The following is a 22633-nucleotide window of genomic DNA, read 5'->3' on the forward strand; positions in this document are numbered from 1 at the left end:
TTGATCATTTGCTTAAAATCATTCACATGGCCAGCCAACACTAATAAATAGGGTGAAATTGCTCTTTAAAACCCCTATATTTAATTTCTTTAGATATTTAACTTATTTAGGTACTAAAATGAAACTTTTGCCTTTTATGCGATTTAGTCCTTTTTCAAAATTGGGCTAGAAAACCTTAAAATTAGCTCACCAAATTTTTCATGCACTAATAAAATCATACTATAACCTCATAAAAATAATAAAATAATTTTTCTAACTTCAGATTTGTTGTCCCGAGACCACTGTTCCGACTAGGCCCTAAATTGGGCTGTTACATGGGTCAAATTTTAGACTTTAATCCTTCTTAAAATTAGTTATTGGAAAGGCTAGATTAGATTAAGAAAACTTCAAAACATAGAAATCATGAAAAACGGGGTAAGAACGGACTTACAATTGAGCTTGAAAGTGGCCAAAACCCTAGCTATGGACTCCTTGTGAATTTCGGCTATAGGGGGATGAAAGTGAGAAGATGGACATCTTTTATTTAGTTAATTTTGTCCTTATTATCCAAATTAGTAAACACCCTTAATGCATAACTTTGAAATTTCACCTGACCATGTCCATATTTGTCCATCCTAAGGTATAATGGTCTAATTTCCATTTAAAGACCTCTAATTAAAAGTTCTTAACAATTTGACACCTTTAACTTATAGAATTCAAGTTTTACACCTATTGCAATTTAGTCCTTCTAGTCAAATTGAGCACTCAATCGATAAAATTTCTGAACGAAATTCTCACACAATTATTTTATCATGCTATAGACCTTAAAGGAATAATAAAATAAATATTTTTACTTTGGATTTGTGGTCCCAAAACTACTATTCTGATTTGACCCAAAAACGGGTTATTAAAGAGTTGGGTCACTCCTGTATTGGATCCAATTATATGTGCTTCATGGACTTTAACCTATCACTTTATAATTTATTCTAACTCAGTACATTTTTTTTCTATTTCCCAAATTAAATATTATTTGTTTAATTAATTAATTAATATTTCAATTAAATAGTTTTGTCAACTAAATTCTAATTCCGTTAAAATCATGACAACTTCACTGTAAAAGAATCTATGAGAAAATATTTTTAATTTTTCTACACTCAATTGGATTCACAATGACCAATTAATTTAAATTCATTTTCAAATTTCAATTAATTAATTTATTAATTAATATTTCTAACAATCAGAATTAATTCTTAGGTCATTTTCATAGTTAGAGAGAAAACCAAATGCATTTCAAAATGTAACTCTTTTCTCTAACTTTATCATTTCTATCCATTTATATTTATTTGATTCATCCTTCAATTCATTTCTAGTTTCAACGAGCTAGCGGAAGGACCGATTGGACATATGCAACTGAGGCTCAAATGATTTATAATTAAGTTTGAAGTTTTTGCCTCTTAATTATAAACTCATTTAGTCATGAAGTCATTCCATTATAGTATCGTGACTGAGCTCTCCCTAATGACATACCATTATGAAAGCAACTCGATCAGTGTTCATCTAATTACCTTTTTATAAGTGTGTTACCTTCATAGGATATCTTTAATCTCTTTGGGATAAATTTGTTCTCCCAATATGATCCTATTTTATCTCCTGTTAACCATTACATCTTCCTTATGAAAAGTAAATTACTATCAAATAGTAATCAAGGCATTCATTACAAAGATAAACGACCCGTAGCCACATTTACTTTTCATCAACGATGTGCTTCCAATAAGAGGATATCATTTACGCATGTCTCAGGCTATGAATTCGACTATTATGAATGATGCTACTAGAAACATGAAAATATACACACTTTTTCATGCCCTTTTTAACTCAAAACTCATGCAGTTTTGGTAAAATTCTTGTCGAAAAATATATAATTATTATAAAATAATTATTTTGTACTTAAATTATTAACATGTTGAATTTTAATTAATTTTATAATTAATTTTTATTATTTTTGACAGATTTTCACAAAGGACAAAAAATGGCTCGGCAGACACTACTAGAAGCACAAAACTGAAAAGCAATTTTGAAGCATCAAAATGAATTAATATTTTAGCCTAAGACGGTCCAAATTATGTGTATTAATTTTAATTTTTATCCAATTTAATTTGAGTTAAATAAATTATTATTAATTAATTATGAAAAGTGGCCTAGTTGAGTTGAACCGAGAAAACTGATCCAACCAAACACTGGGCAGCCCAAAACTGTCCCACATGCTGACCCAATCAGCTTGCTTGACTGATTATTTAACTTGCAAAATGGCCCTTTAAGACTCCTTCAAATTGCATTCAAACCCCTCCACTATTTGTGTCTTTCCAAATTTGCCCCTACCTTAAAATAGCAAGTTTGAATTCTTCAAACTTGCAACATGTGTAGCTGGCCATGGGGGGATTCTATGGCTGATAATTTTTTCTAATTCTAGCAGCCATATCAACCTATAATTTCTGCTCACTTCTAACATATCTCAACCCTTCTCATCTCTTCACTTCTCTCTTATTTTTCTCTCCTCATTCCCTTCCATTTCTTTTCCATTTCCTTCCCCTATTCCCTTGTCGATTTCACCTCTTGAAAAAAAGTCAATCAACCACTATTTGGAACAGCATTCAAGGGTTCATTGAGGCCTTGGTTCAACAAGAACAAGCGGAGAAGGAGGAGCAAAGCAAACTAGTCAAGCCTCAGAGGATCACCGGATTTGATTCTTGTTTCCTATCATTTTAATTTTGTTGTTGTTATGATGAACATGTCTATGAATATTTCTGATGTTGATATGTTTAATTTAATTAATATGGCTTAAATTTAATTCGTGTTAGGTTGATTGCATTTCGTCTACTTAATTTATTAAAATTGTGTTTGTGTTGTTATAGGCCTCGGTAAGATGTTTGATCAAGTAAAACCATGACTAAGTTATTCTTGCATTGTAATTGTAAGGTAACTAATGAATTAATTATTTAAACAGATTTAAATTATAATTAATTGACATGATACTTAATCAGTGCATGTTTAATCATCTAAGGTAGCTTAGGGTTAAATTAGCAACGGTATCTACCGATACATTAGTCTTGCATAACTTGCAAGATTATTGTGATTAAACTGTTTCAAGGTAGAAATACATTGGTACCTCACGTAATCTTTTATGTGCTTATGAGATTGAATTAATTGTTTGGATTGGCATAGAGATATATACAAGAGATTATTTTAGTTTCATAAGTATGTGTGTGCATTAACACATTTGCTTATTAAAATTTGTTTAACCGATTGAATTGACATAGAGATATAGTAAAAAAAAAATAAATGGATTTTGGTAAGTAAGTATATTCATAAGTTAGCAAATTACCAAGTTTCCGTGAATTTATTCTTAACAACATAAACATGAGTTTAGTAATTCTAAGTTAAGAAATGTAATTAATAGAACAAAACTATGTCACATTGATTAAAAATCATTTTTTGAAATCATGCATTGGAACTTTTATTTTCTTTTTATTTATTTTTCTTAGTTAAAATCCTAGTTTTTAATCACCTCCTCAAATCAAAATATTTTTCTTCATCAAAGTGTTTTTAAAATTGCATTCATAAATAATTCTTTTCACAGTCCCTATGGGTACGATAACTCGACATTTACTTGTTACTTTATTACTTGTTGCGATTGTGTACACTTGCACATTTACATCGTTCCAAGTTTTTAGCACTATTTCTTGGGGACTGTTTTCAAAAGTCATTATTTGTGAATTTGTTAGTTTTGCATTTTGGTTTATTTTTCTGTTCAATTTTAACTTAATTAATTTTTCTGTAATTATGTCAGGTGTTTATGAGTATTGACCAAATTATCGATTTACTCCCTATAGACCCTAAAATTGAACAAATTTTTCGACTGTGAAGAAGACATGCAAGTCAAAGAAGGACCGAAGAGATGAACCTTGCAACTTTGAATCAAGGAAATGAAGCAAACCCTGCTCAAAATCCTATCCTTATTGATGATGATCGGGATAGATCTCTAAGATAGTATGCCTTGCCAGTGTTTCATGATCTTAATCTGGGTATTAGGAGACCCGAAATCGAGACACAACAATTCGAGCTGAAGCTAGTCATGTTCCAGATGCTTCAAACAGTAGGCCAATTCAGTGGAATACCTATCGAAGATCCTCATCTTCACTTAAGACTATTTATGGAGGTGAGCGATTCTATCAAGTTAGCCAGAGTACCTAAAGATGCATTACAATTGAAGCTATTCCCATATTCGCTAAGGGACAAAGCTCGAGCCTGGTTGAACTCATTGCCACCAAATTCAATTTCCTCATGGCAAGAGTTAGCATAAAGATTCCTCATAAAGTATTTCCCACCTAGCAAGAATGCTAAGTTGAGGAACAAGATCACCACTTTCTAACAAATGAATGATGAGTCCTTGTATGAAGCATGGGATAGGTATAAAGAATTATTACGAAAATGCCTTCATCATGGAATCCCAAATTGCATCCAACTTGAGACATTTTATAATGGTCTCAATGCCCACACAAGGATGGTAGTGGACGCTTCTGCTAATGGTGCTCTCCTTTCTAAGTCTTATAATCAGACGTATGAAATCATTGAAAGCATTGCCATCAACAATTATCAATGGCCAACCAATCGAGTAGTGTCAGGAAGACGAGCCGCTGGAATACATGAAGTAAACGCTCTTACTTCACTCGCATCTCAAGTATCCTCAATATCCTCAATGCTTAAAAATTTTACCACTAATGGGTTTAATAGTTTTGCAGCACAGCCACCAAATCAATTTGAAAATGTAGCCTGTGTCTATTGTGGGGAAGGACATTTGTTCGAATAATATCCATCAAACCCAGAATCCATGTATTACATGGGTAACTAAAACCAAAATCGAGGAAGGCAAGGACTGCAATCCAATTTCTATAACCTATCGTGGTGAAACCACCCAATTTTTTCCTGTAATAACCGAGGGGTTGGAACCAGTAACACTTACACCCAACCTAGACCGACTTAGCCACCTGGTTTCCCCCAACAAGTTCAGAAACCAACCGAAGCTAAACTACCCAATAGCTTAGAGAACCTATTGAAGGCATACATGGCAAAAAAAGATGTCACCCTAAGGAATTTGGAGAATCAAATAGGCCAGCTTGCAACTGATCTCAGAAACCAACCATAAGGTGCTTTACCTAGTGTTACAGAGAATTTGAAAATTCCAAGGAACGAGAATTGTAAAGCATTGACATTAAGGAGCAGAAAGACATTAGAGCCCAACACCGTCGAAGTTGAAAAGGAGCCAATTGATGCTCAAGGCTCAAAGGAAGTTCAACCGAGTGTTGAAATTCCAATTTCACCGGAACTTAAATCTTCAAATCCGATAAGGTAACTTCTGAACCAGCAAATTTTGATAAACTAACAACTTCGTTAGATGCAGAATTGCCATAGGAGACGAATCAACCAGTTCCAAGTAAAGAAGCCTCCACCACCCTACCCTCAAAGACTTTAGAGGCATAAGTAGGAAATTCAATTCAAGAAGTTCCTAGACGTACTCAAGCAACTTCATATCAACATCCCATTGGTTAAAGCACTTGAGCAAATGTCAAACTACGTCAAATTCATGAAGGATATCCTATCTAAAAAATAAAGACTTGGAGAATTTGAGATGGTAGCCCTGACAAAGGAATGCAGTGCATATCTTCAAGACAAACTAACCCCAAAGTTGAAGGATCCTAGATGTTTTACCATACCTTGCAACATTGGAGCAACATATTGTGGTAAGGCACTATGTGACTTGGGTACGAGTATCAACTTGATGCCCATCTTAATATTTAGGAAGTTGAGGATAAGTGAAGTTAGACCTACTACAGTTACACTTCAATTAGTAGATCGATCCTTAGCACATCCAAAAGGAAAAATCGAGGACGTATTGGTACATGTAGACAAATTTATTTTTCCTACTGATTTTGTGGTTTTAGACTTTAAAGTAGACAAAGAAGTGCCAATCATCCTAGGAAAGCTTTTCCTAGCAACCAGAAGGGCCGTCATTGATGTGTAGAAGGGCGAGCATACTATACCTATTCAGGACTATCAGGTAACATTTAATGTTTTTAAGTCTATGCGATTTCCTAACACAATTGATGATTGTTCTGCAGTTTCTGATTTAGAGGAATTAATCAGGGAAAAGGAACTTAACTATGCTGAGGACCCATTGGAACAAATTTTGACAGACCCTCCAAATAATGAAGAGGAGGATGAATACTTAGCTTTGCTAGAAGCTAATCAAAGGGGATTTAATTCGCAATCCCACTTTGAATCTTTGGAGTTAGAGAATAGGGATTATTCCCAACCAAAAGCATCAATCAAGGAGCCACCTAATTTAGAACTCAAGGTACTTGCTTAACATTTGAAATATGTTTATTTAGGTAATGCTTCTACTTTGCTTGTGATTGTTTCAGCGAAATTAACCATTGAGCAAGAAGAGAAACCCATCCTAGTATTGAAACAATTCAAGAAGGCTATCCGATGGACCATAGCCGATATTCACAATATTAGTCCGTCTATATGTGTAAACTGAAAAATATATAGGATTTTTCCTATGTAATTTATCACCTTTTTACTTAAATTCATTGTTAAAACTAAGTAATTGTTTAATAAATTAATGAAATATGTGAAAATATGAAATTAGGACATAGAAATTATTAAAATGTGATTTTATGCTTTATCATATAGTTTTCATGCATAAAATGGCTTATTTTATATTGATTTGAACATATTACATTTTTAAGACATAAAATGGGCCATGCATGATTAAATTAAATAATAAAATATAAAATTATATTTAATAAATAATTTTAAATATTTCATTAATAATTTGGGTTGTAATTAATTATTTAAATTGGATAAATTTTATTCTTTGGTCCTTTAACTTATTGATTTATTTTGGACAGGTCTTATAGCTTTGTTGGATTACAAAAACTGTCCAAATTGAAGACCAAGTCAATCCAAATTTGGCTACACATGGCTGTCCATTTAAACCACTTTTTGGTTTAATTACACAAGGTCTTTGCATTATTGAAAAAATTAGAGATTTGCCCAAAGATTTACATTTGACCAAGTCTCAGTCCTGAGTTATTATGGCATTTAAATTGCTTAAAAATCAACCAAAAATCAGCTCAAATTCCACTAATTGTGGCTGGCGAATCATGGAAGAAGATTGAAGAGACTAAACCCAGCTATTTTTAGCAAACTACCCACCTCTCTTCACCTATAAATAAGACCCCTTCATTCCCTCATCCATCATCCCTCATCCATCATCATTCTCTTAGCATTTTCCATTTCCCACACCTAGCATCATCTCTTCATAGAGAATTTAGCAATTAAATCCTCTTAAAGGGTCCTTGGTCAACCACCTTGGAGAGCCATCAGCAAAGGAGCAACGTGAAGAAGCGAAGAAGCCTCATCAGTCAGAGTCTTGGGTGACAGCCACTTTGATTTGGGTTTATTTTTTCTTTTCTTTAATTTAATCTAAAAATGTTTGCTATGTATTCTTTGTTCTTGTTTACAACAATGTTAGCTTAATTTTATTTAAGTTAGAATGATTGCTTTGATAAAATAATATTTATTTGATTCATGCTTATAATGTTTGTGCCTCAATCAATCATGTTTTCAATTAAAATGAAGTTTGTATTTCATTCATACGTGATTGAAATGCACTTGAATTAGCTGAGCGATCCTAACTAGACGACGACAAGTGGACACGTAATTGAAATGAGCATGCTCAATTTAGATCCTAACCCGATTAAATTGCAGGTTACATAACAACTTTAACCAAGTTCTGTTATCTGCATAGTTTTTAGATTTGTGTGATTAAACTATTTCAAACCTAACACGTCCCTATTACCTCACACGAATGCTAACAAACCCTTACTAAATAAGGATCAGTAAAATGAGTATTTACTAAGTAAAGGATTTCGAAAGGACCAAAAGTGGTTTCCAAACTCATAAAAGATCGAGTTTCCATGGAATGTTTTTCTGAATGTTATTAAACATGTTGATAATAAATTGAGTTTAATTAAAGTAATTGTCCTAGTTTATTTATGTTATCATTGTTGCAAATTGTGTTTAATTTTCCTAAAGTCTGTTTCATTCATATAGTTTGCATATTTAGGATTATTTGCATTAGGGATCATTGCAATTAGTTTAATATATTCAATTTCAATCATCAATTCTCAACCATATTGTGTTTTTATTTACCAAGTTGTTAGTCTAATTTTACAATTAAGTGATTTAAAACAAATACAATCCCTGTGGAGATGAAAACTCGATACTTACTTGTTACTTGATAATGACTGTGTACACTTGTGAAAACCTACGCATTACAGTATACATGCACAAGATCATCCAAAAAGATAGCGAAAAAGAGATGATTGATGGACAACAAAGACTGAACCCCGTCATGAAGGACGTGGTAAAAAAGAAAATCATCAAGTGGTTAGATGCGGTATAATTTACCCCATCTCAGACAGTTCATGGATAAGTCCAGTCTAGTGCGTACCAAAGAAAGGAGGTATTATGGTCATTGAAAATGAGAATAACGAGTTGATACTGACTAGAACGGTTACGGGATGGAGAATTTGCATTGATTATCGGAAGCTAAACAAAGCGACTAGGAAATATCACTTTCCTTTATCGTTTTTGGACCAGATGCTGGATAGACTTATGGGACGAGACTATTACTATTTTCTCAATGGATACGTGTGGTATAATTAGATTACAGTAGCACCGAAAGATCAACATTCACTTGGCTGTACGGTACATTTGCATTTAGACACTTTCCATTTGGTTTATGTAATGCACCTGCTAATTTCAAAGATGTATGATGTCTATTTTTACTAATATGGTTGAGAAATACTTGGAAGTATTTTATGGATGATTTTTTAGTATTCGAAGATACATATGATGATTGTCTAGCTAATCTAGCCAAGGTACTAAGGCAATATGAAGAAACAAACCTCGTACTCAACAGGGAAAAGTGTCATTTCAAGGAACGAGAAGGTATTGTTCTAGGGCATCAGATAATGAGACATGGAATCGAGGTAGATAAAGCAAAGGTAGACGTTATTCAGAAACTCCCACCTCCAACTTCTGTAAAGGGAGTTAGGAACTTTTTAGGCCACGCCGGTTTCTATCGAAGATTTTATCAAGGACTTCTCCAAAATTGCTAAACCTTTATGCAAGTTATTAGAAAAGGACACGACCGTCAAATTTAATGAGGAGTGCTTAAGAGCTTTCAAAGATTTGAAGAGTCAATTTGTTTCGGCAACCATAATCATCACATCAGACTAGGATTTTCTGTGATAGCCCTAATTTGACCCTAGTCAGAAAGTGGTTTCGGGACCACAAAACCGAGTCACAAAAATAATTAACCATTATATTCTATGCTTATAATATGTGTAAATGCATGTGTGAAAGTTTCATGCTTTGATTTTGTCATTTGTATGTGAAATTTATTAAATAGGACTTATGTGAGACATTTTTGAAATGTGATAGGTTAATTTAAAATGGTCTATTAATGCATGTTATAAAAAAAGTGGACTTGCATGTCAAATTGTCCATTTTTTTATAGTGCCGGCCATGATATTGTTTTATACATATTCTATGTATTTTATATTAATATTATTTTCAACTAAATGAATTAAAGAATTAAGGGAAATAAAATAATGGGTAGTGGGAGGAGAAACCAAAGTGGTTCATCTTTGCTCCTCCATTGCCGAAACTAGAAGGGAGAAAGAAGAAAATTCTTGTTTAAATTTCGGCTAAGGTGATTGCTAGAAGAAGGTATGTATAATGCCACTCTTGGAAATGTATGCATAATTTGGATGATTAGTTTGAATTCTACCTATTTCTTGGTTTGAATTTAGGTTATTTTGGAGGGTTGAAATTCGGCCAAGGAACTTGAAATTCTTAGTAGATGCTTTGATGTCATTAGTATGGATAATTATGTTGGATATGTTGAGTTGTTAGTTGTTTTAGCTTGAAAGTTAAGGTTAGTATTTGTTTATAGGATTGCCGAATTTAAATTTAAGGAGAAAATAAATTAAGTATTCGGTCATGCTATAGATTCATGATGAAAAATGTTTAATGCTTTATATGTTATATAATTGTACTTGTGAGTGAATTTGAGAATTTCTAAATTGTTGTTGGGAGGTGCCGAATGTGGTTTTGGATGTGTCTTAAGGAATAAAATTATGTGGCTAGAGTTTAATGAAATTCGGCCAAAGGTCTTATGTGCTAGCAAATTCGGTATAAATGTTTAAGTATTATGCATTTTATATTTGATGTCTTGATGAATAAGTAGTGGCTTATTGAAGTGAAAAAGTTAAATTTTGAGTTTTAGTTAAGTATGTGCATTCGGCATTTCTTAATTAACATTAGAGATGAGTGCATGAAATCGGCATGTGTATTTGTGAAAATGCTGAATGTGAACTTGAATAATGATTTGAGCACGATGTGTTGTATTGAAATTATGCTTAAGTGAAATTATAGATATATGTGATGAAATTGATTGGTGATATACATGTTTAAGTAATATGAATGCAAAGAGTTGTGAAAGAGTAAATTGTAGTAAATCTGCTCGGGACAGCAGCTGTAATGTGAATTTGGAAAAATCACCATAAACTGTGGGAGTGGAGTTAGAAGCTGAATAAATTACGTAATTAAATCTTAATGAGTCTAGTTTCAAATGAAATCAACGAGAACATATTTTGACTTCTGTACAATTAGAAATTTGATTCATAGTAAAGGGTGGTCAGATTAGTCAAACAGTGAAATAGGGGAAACTTTAAGAAAAATCTGGTATTGATTGGCCAAACTAAAAATTCTGAAAATTTTATGGATAAAATATATATGAGTCTATTTTCATGGAAATTTTACGGCAATTGATTTGGAGTTTTGTAGCTCCAGTTATAAATAATTTAGTGACTATTGCTCAGGAAGACAGCTTATTGTGAATTTGTGATTTTGTGGTAAACATTGATAAAAAAATTTGTTAATGAGTTGCTTAATGTTTTCTTATAAACTTACTATGATCTATATGTGTGAAATTCAAATATATATATATATATATATATATATATATATTCCTGAAGTAATGCTTGAATAGTCGAATAATGACTAGTTTAAAATTTTTGAATTTAAGCTCAAGAGCAAAGAGGATCAAAGTTGGATAGGGGAAAAGAGTAAGTAATTGAGTAGCCTTTCCGCAACCGTTCAAGTATATCCGAGGTAAGTTTTGAGTAGTCATCTTTAGTATATAATTGATGATGCTTTGATATGTATATATATTAGATGAATTGTGACCTTTTGGTTCTACTTGAATTAAGTTGTGTGATAAATAATTTATGTATATGACTTATAGTCGAATGGTCACTATGGGTTAAGCTTGAATGATGAAATGGATATGTAAAATTTATGTATGACTTTTGAACCGAAATGTAAATGATGGTGTTCATATGGAGCTTATATCCGAATGTAGCAAATGACTAGTAATGTGATATGTTGAATGAGATGTGTTAATATATGATTAAATATGCATGATATTTGATGTGTATCCGGCTTAAAGACCCGCAGCTATATCTCGGAATTATATCCGGTTAAATCCATGCAGCTTCGTCTGGTAATATATCCGGTTAAATCCATGAGCTTCGTCTTGGTATTATATCCGGTTAAATCCTTGAGCCTAGTGCTGGTATTATATCGAGCTTAAAGTCCCGCATGTTTTGTGCTGGTGACTAGATTCGGGTTTTAAACCTAGCAGGCTTAACACCAGTGATTCGAGTAAGATTATGAATTCGAAGGTTCGAGGTAAACTACTATTGATTATGTATGATACATTATGATATTCAAGTACGTATTAGGTATTCGTATGTGAATTGATTTTTTTTAAAGTGAATTATTAGTATCAAAGAATGATATATATGTGTGAATGATTATTATATCTACGAATAAGAGCATGACCTATTCGGTCGATGTCTGTCATTACATGAAAGTATGTGACTTAAATTAATTGTATGAGCTATAAAGTAAAGTAAAGTATGTGCTGAAATTTCTTTGTGTATTTATATATTTATATACATATATATTCGGCCAATAGGCTTTTTAATTGGTGTACTTGTGTATATTCGGCCAAGTGATTTGTAATTAGAATATTTGTTTTGTGATACTAAATGCTCGTTTTAAATGACAAGTTTGAATTGTTTGAATTGCTTAAAACTTACTAAGCTTTGAAAGCTTACTCTGTTCTTTATTTCTCTGTTTTATAGATTGTTGATTTTGGCCACCAACTCGGGGATCGTCAGCAGTTCATCACACTATCGATCATTTTGGTACTATTATATTTTGGAGTTGATGTGGCATGTATAGGTTAGACTGTTGAGAATGATATTTTGTAAATGTAAATATTTAGCCATACGAATATGGCATATGATCTTGAATGTTTGTATAGTTTTCAGCTTGATTTTGGATTGTGTTTAATGACTATATGAATGTGATAATTAAATGTTTAGTTCGATAATACCTCTTAACCTTAATCCGGCAATTGGATATGGGTTAGGGGTGTTACATTTTCCATTTGAATTTGTGTGACGCAAGTGACTTCACGATAGGAGCTATCATGGGCAAGCGAAGGAATAAAGTTTTTCATCCCATCTATTACACAAGTCAAACTCTGACAAGAGCTCAACTAAATTATACGGTAACAGAGAAAGAGTTACTTGCTATTATGTTTGCTTTTGACAAGTTTCGATCTTATCTTGTAGGTACCAATGTGACTGTCTATACGGACCACTCGGCAATTAAGTACTTACTTTCCAAGAAAGACGCTAAGCCGAGACTGATCCGATGGGTACTTCTACTTCAAGAGTTTGATCTAGAAATCCAAGATCGAAAGGGAGTAGAAAACCAAGTAGCATACCACTTGTCCAGATTGGAGCCGCAAGAAAGGAATTCTCCACTTCTACCCATCCAAGAGACATTTCCAGATGAACATATACTAAAGGTAAATCATGTTCATAATACCCCTTGGTTTGCTGATATTGCTAACTATTTAGCTTGTGGTTTGGTATCGACTGATAAGGCATATCATCAAAAGAAAAGTTCCTTCACAATGTGAAGTAGTATTTCTGGGAAGAGCCATACTTATTTGAAAAGTGTGCAAATCAAATGATCAGGAGATGCGTGGAAAAAGATGAAGTACATAAGATTCTATATCATTTCCACTTAGCTCTGAGTGGGGGAAACTTTAGAGGTACACATACTGCGGCCAAAGTATTTCAAGCTAGCTTCTTTTAGGTAACATTATTTAAAGACGCGTTTGCTTATGTAAGGAGTTGTGATCGATGCCAAAGGGTTGGAAACGTCACCAACAGAAACGAGATACCTCGAGCAAATATCATTGAGGTAGAATTATTCGATGTTTGGGGTATTGACTTTCTCAAACCTTTTCCTCTATCTTTTGGTCACAAGTACATATTGGTAGCAGTAGACTACGTGTCTAAATGCGTTGAGGCTGACGCATATCCAACAAATGATGCTAAGGTTGTGATGAAGTTTTTGCAGAAACATGTGTTCACAAGGTTTGGAACCCCAAGAGCCATCATCAGTGATGTAGGGTTCCATTTTGTGAACAACTGGTTGAAATGGTTAGTGGACAAACATGGAATGAAGCACAAGGTTGCCACAGCTTACCACCCGCAGACGAATGGGCAAGCTGAACTAGCAAACAAAGAGATCAAAGGCATACTCAAGAAGGTAGTTGTCTCGAACCAACGAGACTGGTCCAAAAGAGTGGATGATGCTTTATGGGCCTACAGGACAACGTACAAGACACCTTTAGGGCTGTCACCATATAGGTTGGTCTTTGGGAAAGCCTGTCATCTACCCTTGGAGTTAGAGCACAAAGCTTACTAGGCTCTCCAACAACTCAACTTGAATCTTAAGCTTACTGAGAAAGGATGCTCCAATTCAACAAGTTAGAAGAATTCTGAATGTTCTCATACGAAAATGCTAAATTACTTAAGGAAAGGCTTAAGAAATGGCATGAAAAGCACATTCGAGTTCAGGAATTTGAAGCAGGTCAGCAAGTCTTGTTATTTAATTCTAGATTAAGGTTCTTTCCAGGTAAGTTAAAATCATGTTGGTTCTATCCATTTACAATTCACCAAGTTTATCCATACAGAGTTGTCAAACTTCAAAGTAATGGAGGTAATTTTTGAGTTAATGCTCATCGCTTAAAACATTACTGGGGAGATAAAATTGAACGGGATCAAATCTCGTTCATTTTATCATATGATTATTTTTTTCTTGTCTTCCTTTTTAAATAAATGGTTTAGGGTATATTTTCAGGATTAGTATGTTTAAATAAATCCTGTCTAGGAGATTAGAACTTAAGCGGGACCACTTGTGACCCCACCAATCTTTCCAAGAAATTGATTTTAACATAATTTTTCGAGAAACTATTCCTTAAATGGAAAAATATTTTTTTAGTTTTTCAAATAGAAGGGTCAATTTTTATCAATCTTTTAAATTGCAACTCAATTTCAAATTTTCGTTAAGTATAGGTACTTAATTGAATTATTTCAAAATTTGGTTGCTCTTTTTGTAAATATTAAAAATTAGATGTCTCTTTTGTAAATATTTTCAAAAGGCATCTAGAAATGATGTTTAATTTAATAAATAAGATAGTAATCATTAATATATGATTATATTCATTATAATATATATTAACTATTATCAACTTTGCATAGAATTAGGATTAGTTTAAATTTGATCATATTTTATTTAATAAGTATTTATCTTTAATAAATTAATAGCAAATAATAATGCATTGTGTTACTTATTAATTGTTGTTAACTTTATGTACAATTAGAACTTAGAATATTTTAAGTATTAAATTGTTCTAAGAATTCTAATTAAACTCCTACCCCTCTCACTATAAGTTTCACCCACCTTTTCCATTTTTTTCACTCATCCCTCAATCAAACCTAGAATCCAAACCCACCAAATCACTTAGTGCCGTAGCTCCCAACTCCCTAGCCACAACATCTCCCGTTATCCCCATTCGACCAGCAGCTCATGTGCGCACCAACAACTCATGCCGCTACTCCAACTCGTACCAGACCGACTCTCACGCACTTGCTCGGGCGCGCCAACACACCAGCCCTGCTGTTCACCCAATTGTGCCGCCTGTTGCTTACTTGCTGCCCATCCACATAGCACACGCATATCCTACTACTTCCTAGCATGCCGCTGCTGCCTTGCTACTTGTACCACACCATCAAGACACCCTACAAACATCCCTAAACTGACCTCTTTTGCTTTAGATTTATTTTCTTTGAGTTCTTAACTTTCATAAAAATGTGGTAAGACAAATTTTTCTCGTCAATTTTAATTCTATTTAATTTATTAATTTTTTAATTTATTGAATTATTAATATTTTATACCGATTAAATATTTGAGAAAATATTTGCTTTCATCTTATCTTCAGGTTAATCATGCCTCGCAAAAGAACTCGTGCTTCTGCTCAAATTGACGAATCACAAAATAAATTTCACTGTGAGGAAGCCAAAGCGAGATACGAAAGTATTTTCAAGAATCAACAGATGCATCTAGAGAAAGGCTTTACACTGAAAGAAAGCAACGATATTGATTTCATGGCGCGTATTCGACAAGTTGCTAAAGCTCTCAATTGGGAGTTGTTTTGTGAGAACAGACCTAGTGTAGATGAGGAGTTAGTTTGTGAATTTTATGCGAATTTGATCTCAAGCGAATTGACGAAAGTTTCTGTTCGTCGAATCAAGATACCAATAACCTCAAACGTTATTAATGAATTCTTTGAATTACCTGATTTCAAAAACAATGAATATTCTTCCTTGATAAGCAATATTGAGTCTGAAAATCTGCAAGAAGTTCTCAAGGAACTTACAGTTCCAGGTTCTAAGTGTACTGTGTCAAAGGAATTCACATTTGTCGCAGAGAATATTTGACACCACTAGCGAAGGTATAGTTCTATTTCATTCGATTCAACCTTATGCCTATTTCACATGGGACTACAATTTCATTAGAGCGAATGGTCTTATTATACTTGATTTTAACTGGAAATACCTATAGCATCCCAAACCCGACCTGGACGTTATGGCCGAATTTGGCGATGTCACATGAGAGTGTTTTTGAAAAAGCATTGACCTTTCAATCGTTCTAATTATTAACTTTTACCTAGTTTGGGGAAACCATGCTCTAATTGATTTTATTTAAAACAAATCTTTTACACGGAAACTTTTGAAAGCCAAATATTTTTTTGAAAACCGTTTCATTTACGAAAAAACTTGATTTATTTTAAGAAAACCATACTTTGTTGCATTGCAGTTTATAAATCCATAATCAATAGTTCAAAATCCCAAATTAAAAACCAAATAGTCCCAAAGTCCATCATACATAAAATACCAACAAGAAATAAGTGATGTAACCGCAAAAACTGTAAATAAGCAGTTCAATAGTGGTGGTCACCATTGAGCCCTCTGCTGCACCAATCCGTCAGGTCTAAGGATTACCTGGATAGATTAAACAGAAAAGGGTGAGTTTTCACAAACTCAGTGTGTAATCCTCACCTAAAATATACACAGTAGATACACACTTGCGTTAATGAATTACAGAAATATTTAAAAACTTGGGGCATTACAACTCTACCCCCAAAAAAAAATTCAGCCTCGAAATTTGACCTGATCAGAAAAGGTGAGGATACTGCTGACGCATCGAATCCTCCAGCTCCCAAGTGGCATCCTCAGTTCTATGATTCTGCCACAACATCTTCACTAAGGGGATAGAATTTCTTCATAGAACCTTAATGTCGTGATCTAAAATTTGAACTGACTCCTCCTCAAACATTAGATCTAGCCTCACCTCAATCTCCTCCACAAACACAATATGCGTGGGATCAGAGTGATAACATCTCAACATTGAGACGTGAAACACATCATGTATGCGATCTAACTCTGGAGGTAGCTCCAACAGGTATGCAACTAGCCCCACTTATTTTAGAATTTGGTACAGCCCAATAAACCGTGTGCTCAGCTTGCCCTTGCACCGAACCTCAAAATCTTCTTCCGTGGTGAGACCTTAAGAAAACAAGGTCTCCTATAAAATATTCTATCTCTTGACGCTTCAAATCCGCATAGGACTTCTGCCTATCAGAATTCGTTTTCGGTCAATCTCAAATCAAGTGGACCTTGTCCTCAGTTTCTAAAACCAATTCCAGACCCAGAATACGTCACTCACCCAACTCAATCCAGCATAAGGGAGTGCGACACTTATGACCATACAGTACCTCGTAAGGTGCCATCTCAGATATTAGATCGGTAGTCATTATTGTGTTTAACTCGCTAATGGCAAGTACTCCTCCCAACTGCCTCGAAAATCAATAACGCAGCTCCTTCACATGTCCTCTAGTATCTGAATCACCCTCTCCGACTGACCATCTGTCTGAGGATGGAAAGCAGTACTGAAGTCTAATCTTGAACCCAGAGCCTCATGAAGCTTCTTCCAAAATCGAGATGTGAAACAAGGATCCCTATCAGAGATGATTGAGACAGGTACCCCATGTAGCCTCAGTATTTCAGAAATATAGAGTTTAGCCAATTTTTGTAGAGAGAAGTCCATCTTAACCGGAATGAAGTGAGCAGACTTGGTCAATCGATCCACGATGACCCATACAGAATCCTTCTTAGTGGGTGTTAGAGGCAACCTACTAATGAATTCCATTGTTACTCGCTCCCATTTCCATAATGGTATCTTTACCAGCTGCAGCAAACCCGAAGGTAACTGATGCTCAGCCTTTACCTACTAACAAGTCAAATAGCGAGTAACGAAGTCAGTAACTTGATCAATCCATGTCGGTCTAACCTGAAGTTCTGCCAATAGACTCTCATCATCGAAAAGACTAAGTCGAGCGAACATCATTCTCAGATTGGTTATGGCTCTACGGCTCAATGCATCACCCACCACATTCGCCTTACCAGGATGGTACTCAATGGTGTAGTCAAAATCTTTAAGCAGCTCAGCCCATCTACGCTGCCTAAGATTCAACTCCGTCTGAGTGAGGAGATATTTTAGGCTCTTGTAATCAATGTAGATAGTACACTTCTCACCGTACAGATAATGCCTCTAGATTTTCAGCGCAAAAACTATCGCCACCAACTCCAAATCATGCGTCATATAATTAATCTCATGAGTCTTGAGCTGATGAGACGCATAAGCAACCACTTTTCGTCTTGCATCAGAACACAACCCAGACCCACATGTGACTCATCACTGTATACCACAAAGTCCTGACCAAGCTCAGGTTGTATTAGAACAGGAGTTTGAGTCAGAATAGTCTTAAGCTTATCAAAACTCTCCTACTGTGCAACAGTCCAAACGAAAGGAACTCCCTTACGTAGTAGCTTAGTCATCGAAACTGCAATCGAAGAGAACCCTTCTACCAAACGTCGATAATATCTTGTCAGCCCAAGAAAGCTACAAATTTCAGACACATTCTTCTGCTGTTTCTAATCAAACACAGCTTCAATCTTACGAGGATCAACACGAATCCCCTCAGTCAAAACCACATGTCCCAAAAAGGTTACTTCTCGGAGCCAGAACTCGCACTTACTAAACTTCGCATACAGCTGTTTCTCACGAAGAGTCTGTAAAACTACTCTGAGCTGCTCATTGTGCTCGTCCTCAGAATTAGAATACCAAGATGTCATCGATAAATACCACCACAAATTGGTCCAAATAGGGCTAGAACACTCGGTTCATCAAGTCTATAAATGTCGCTGGTGCATTAGTCAAACTAAAAGGCATAACTAGAAACTCTTAATGTCTATACCAGGTCCTGAATATCGTCTTATGCACGTCAGCCTCCTTTACTCTCAAATGATGATATCCCGATCGCAGATCGATCTTAAAAAACACAGAAGCCCCTCTAAATTGGTCAAATAAGTCATCTATTCTTAGAAGTTGGTATTTATTCTTGATCGTTAGCTTGTTCAGCTGTCAATAATCGATGCACCCATCTTTATTTTTTACAAATGGAACAGGTGCTCCCTACGAAGACATAATGGGACAAATGAAACAACGATCTAATAGTTCCTAAATCTGGGCCTTAAGCTCTATAAGCTAATTCGATGCCATTCTGTAAGGGGCGATAGACACCGAAGCTGTACAAGGAATCAACTCAATCTTGAACTCTACCTCTCGGCTCAGAGGAAACCCCGATAGTTCCACAGGAAAAATATCTGGAAAGTCCCTCACGGTTCTAATGTCCTTGACCGAAGAGTCCCCAGAATCAGAAATACTGACGTAGGCCAAGAATGCCTCACACCCTTTCCTTACTTTTTCGCCATCAACTTAGAAATCACATTGGTCAAATAATCTCGTCGTTCCCCAATCACGACTACCTCGTTGTCCTTCTCAGTCCTCAAGACAACCCTTTTCGTCACACAATCCAGACTCACCCGGCGTATGTTTAACCAGCCAGTCCGTTCTCGAAATTAGATCGAGCTCCCCAAACAGAAGCTCCATTAGATCAGCTAGAAATACCTTCCTTTAGACCTCTAACGGAACATCTCTATACAGCTTACTAACCTGGAATGATTGCCCCAAAGGACTTAACACAGTTACCTCACTATCAGTACTCTCGAGTGGAATCCCCAAAGATTTAGACACAGTACAAGCTACATATGTGTGTGTAGAGCCTATGTCTATCAGTGCAAAATAGGGTCATCAAATATTAAAAACGTACCCGTAATGATGTCTGGAGCATTTCACTCCTCATAGTGACATGCAGCATATACCAAAGTAGGCTGCCTCGCCTCAGTTGGTCCGGCACTTCTACCCGGTTCTTTCTACCCTCGACCCATACCGTTACCAACCCTGGCTTGACCTTGGCCTCTAGGTGGTTACTGAACTACCCTCGGTGCTTGTGCAGTCTCAATAATCGGAGCTTACATCTAACTAGCTCTCAATGGACAGTCTCTAACACAATGCTCAGTCGACCTACATCTCAGACATGTCCTAGTAGTCCTCCAACACTCGCCCAGATGGCGTTTACCACAGTGCCCACAAAGCGCCACCACAGTAGGTGCCACAGGGGCTCAACTCTGACTGGCCCATCAAATCTAGCCTTTTTCTTAGGCTTTATCCCTAAATTCGAGGGTTCCAAATCCCTCTTAGTCTTTCCTATCTCAGTTTTGGCACTCAGTGCGCTTTACCTCTTCGGTGATCTTCGCCTTCTCAACTAGAGCAAAAAAATCACGCGCCCTCTATGAGGCTATCAGAACTTGCAAACTGTCCCTGAGGCCATCCTCAAATCAGACACAGCACTCAGACTCAGTCGTCACCATGCCTCGCGCATAACAGCTCAATCTCAGGAACTCGGCCTCATACTCGGCTACTGAGCGATCTCCCTGAGTGAGATTAAGGAACTCCTACCCCCTAGCATCAATATAACTGGCCCCCAAATATTTACCCTGGAAGGCCATATTAAAGAAATCCCATGTCATTCTATCGGGCTGGGTGCCCTCTTTAACCGTAAAATCTAGGTCATCCATAATTCTCTTCGTGGCATCCATCCAATACTCGGCCACTTTAGGGGCGACTCTAGCGACACCTCTGAATAACTCAGCCCCATTGGACCGGAGTTGTTCTGTAACCGACCCTAAGCCCCTAGATCCAATGTTGGGCCTAGCGACCCTCTCTAAAATTCATAACATGGCTTGGGATAGTGCATCGTCCCCAACTGCACGATCTCAAAACCCAATCTCTGTCATAGGTGATACAGCTGTCTCACAGTATCTAAGTTAGGCAGATTCCCAGATGATAGGGACCCCGTTTGAGCCCCTCTACGTCCTTTGCCACAGCCTCTGGTACCCCGTCCACGAGTACCTCGTGCGCTCATCGTAAATTTTGGAATTTATCTGTATTAATAGTTTTATACATTAGTTAATAGTTCTGATATTTTATTAATAGATATTTTATGCAATACAGTATCAGAATGTTCAGAGTCGGTTATCGCGAGTAGTAGTCTCACTACAGTTTTCAGTTTACACTACCTAGAGTGTTTTCAATGTGATATACTACCTAAAGTAGTTTCAGTATATTCTAATCATACTTTCAAACAATTCTAAACAGAGTTTCAGAAACTTACAGGATCGGCGCCAGAAACTCAGTGTACCACATACTTATTCCAAAAATATTTCAAATTATTTACATCATTTTTTAAAAACCAATCTTTAAAACCTAAATCCACAGCTGAGTTTTATAACCTGGGTCTGATACCATAAATGTAACACCCCAAACCTGGCCTGGACGTTATGGTCGAATCTAGCGATGTCACATGAGAGTGTTTTTGAAAATGCATTAACTTCAAATTGTTTCAATTATTACCTTTTACCTAGTTTAGGGAAATCGTGTTCTAATTGATTTGATTTAAAACATTTCTTTTACGCGGAAGCTTTTGAAACCCAAATAATTTTTTGAAAACCGTTTCATTTAAGAAAAATCTTAGTTTATTTTAGGAAAACCATACTTTGCTGCACTACAGTTTATAAATCCATAATCAACAGTTCAAAATCCCAAATCAAAAACCAAACAGTCCCAAAGTCCATTAAACATAAAATACCAACAAAAAATAAGCGATGTAACCATAAAAACTATAAATAAGCAGTTTGATAGTGGTGGTCACTGTTGAGCCCTCCGCTGCACCGATCCATCAAGTCTGGGGATTACCTACACAGATTATATAGAAAACGGTGAGTTTTTACAAACTCAGTGTGTAATCTCTACAGAAAATATACACAGTAGCAGAAGTCAGTCATATATCCAAATAACAGATAATCCGGGCCTGATCCCTTTATAGAATCTATGTGAACCTTAGTCCACTTAGGTACAGAATCAGATACGAACTGGGCCTTAACACATCTCAGATATCACATGCATAAAAAAGCAGAATAACAGAACATGCCCACCAGTCCTGCACACCATCTTCGGCCAACCCAACACACCATGTGGGATAAAATCGACCCACCCATCCCAACACACCCTGCTATATCAAAATGCAGCACATAATCAGATAATTACAGCTATGCTACCAAATATCAGTCTTAAGAGCCTTTCAGAACACTTCTTCCATCATAACACCAACCCCACCCCGATGCAATGCATCATACAAATATGGCATGCTATAATGCAGCTTAACAGATCATACAATCAGTCAGATACACATGCTAAGAGTAACATGCTGAATACTTACATCATAGAATTAGATCACAAAATCAAGGGTTTAAGTAATTCTTACTAACCCTATGGTAGGTCACAATCGACTTGGGCGACCCGTGCAACCTTACAGATTATTCCAGAAAAATGGGCTCATGATCCTATATGGCCTACCCGTGTGGGCCCACACGCCTGTATGCCCCACACGGCCTAAACTAGCCTTGGCCGTGTGGATCACACAGCCTGGCCCAGAATCCCACACACCTGTGTGGTTCATCCGTGTAGGCCCACACATCCGTGTGTATGGTCAAGCCCGTGTGTCGCA

At 35.8% G+C, this 22633-nt stretch overlaps 1 non-coding gene across 1 annotated transcript; it reads right to left on the reverse strand.

Annotated features, from left to right (window-relative positions):
• Positions 1–4378: 4378 nt before the first annotated feature.
• Positions 4379–4485, reverse strand: LOC128279988 (small nucleolar RNA R71). Its single transcript, XR_008270171.1, has one exon. It is a non-coding gene; the product is annotated as a small nucleolar RNA R71 (small nucleolar RNA).
• Positions 4486–22633: the final 18148 nt, after the last annotated feature.

Source organism: Gossypium arboreum, chromosome 8 (assembly GCF_025698485.1).
Source record: "Gossypium arboreum isolate Shixiya-1 chromosome 8, ASM2569848v2, whole genome shotgun sequence".
In the NCBI taxonomy this organism is placed as follows: domain Eukaryota; kingdom Viridiplantae; phylum Streptophyta; class Magnoliopsida; order Malvales; family Malvaceae; genus Gossypium; species Gossypium arboreum.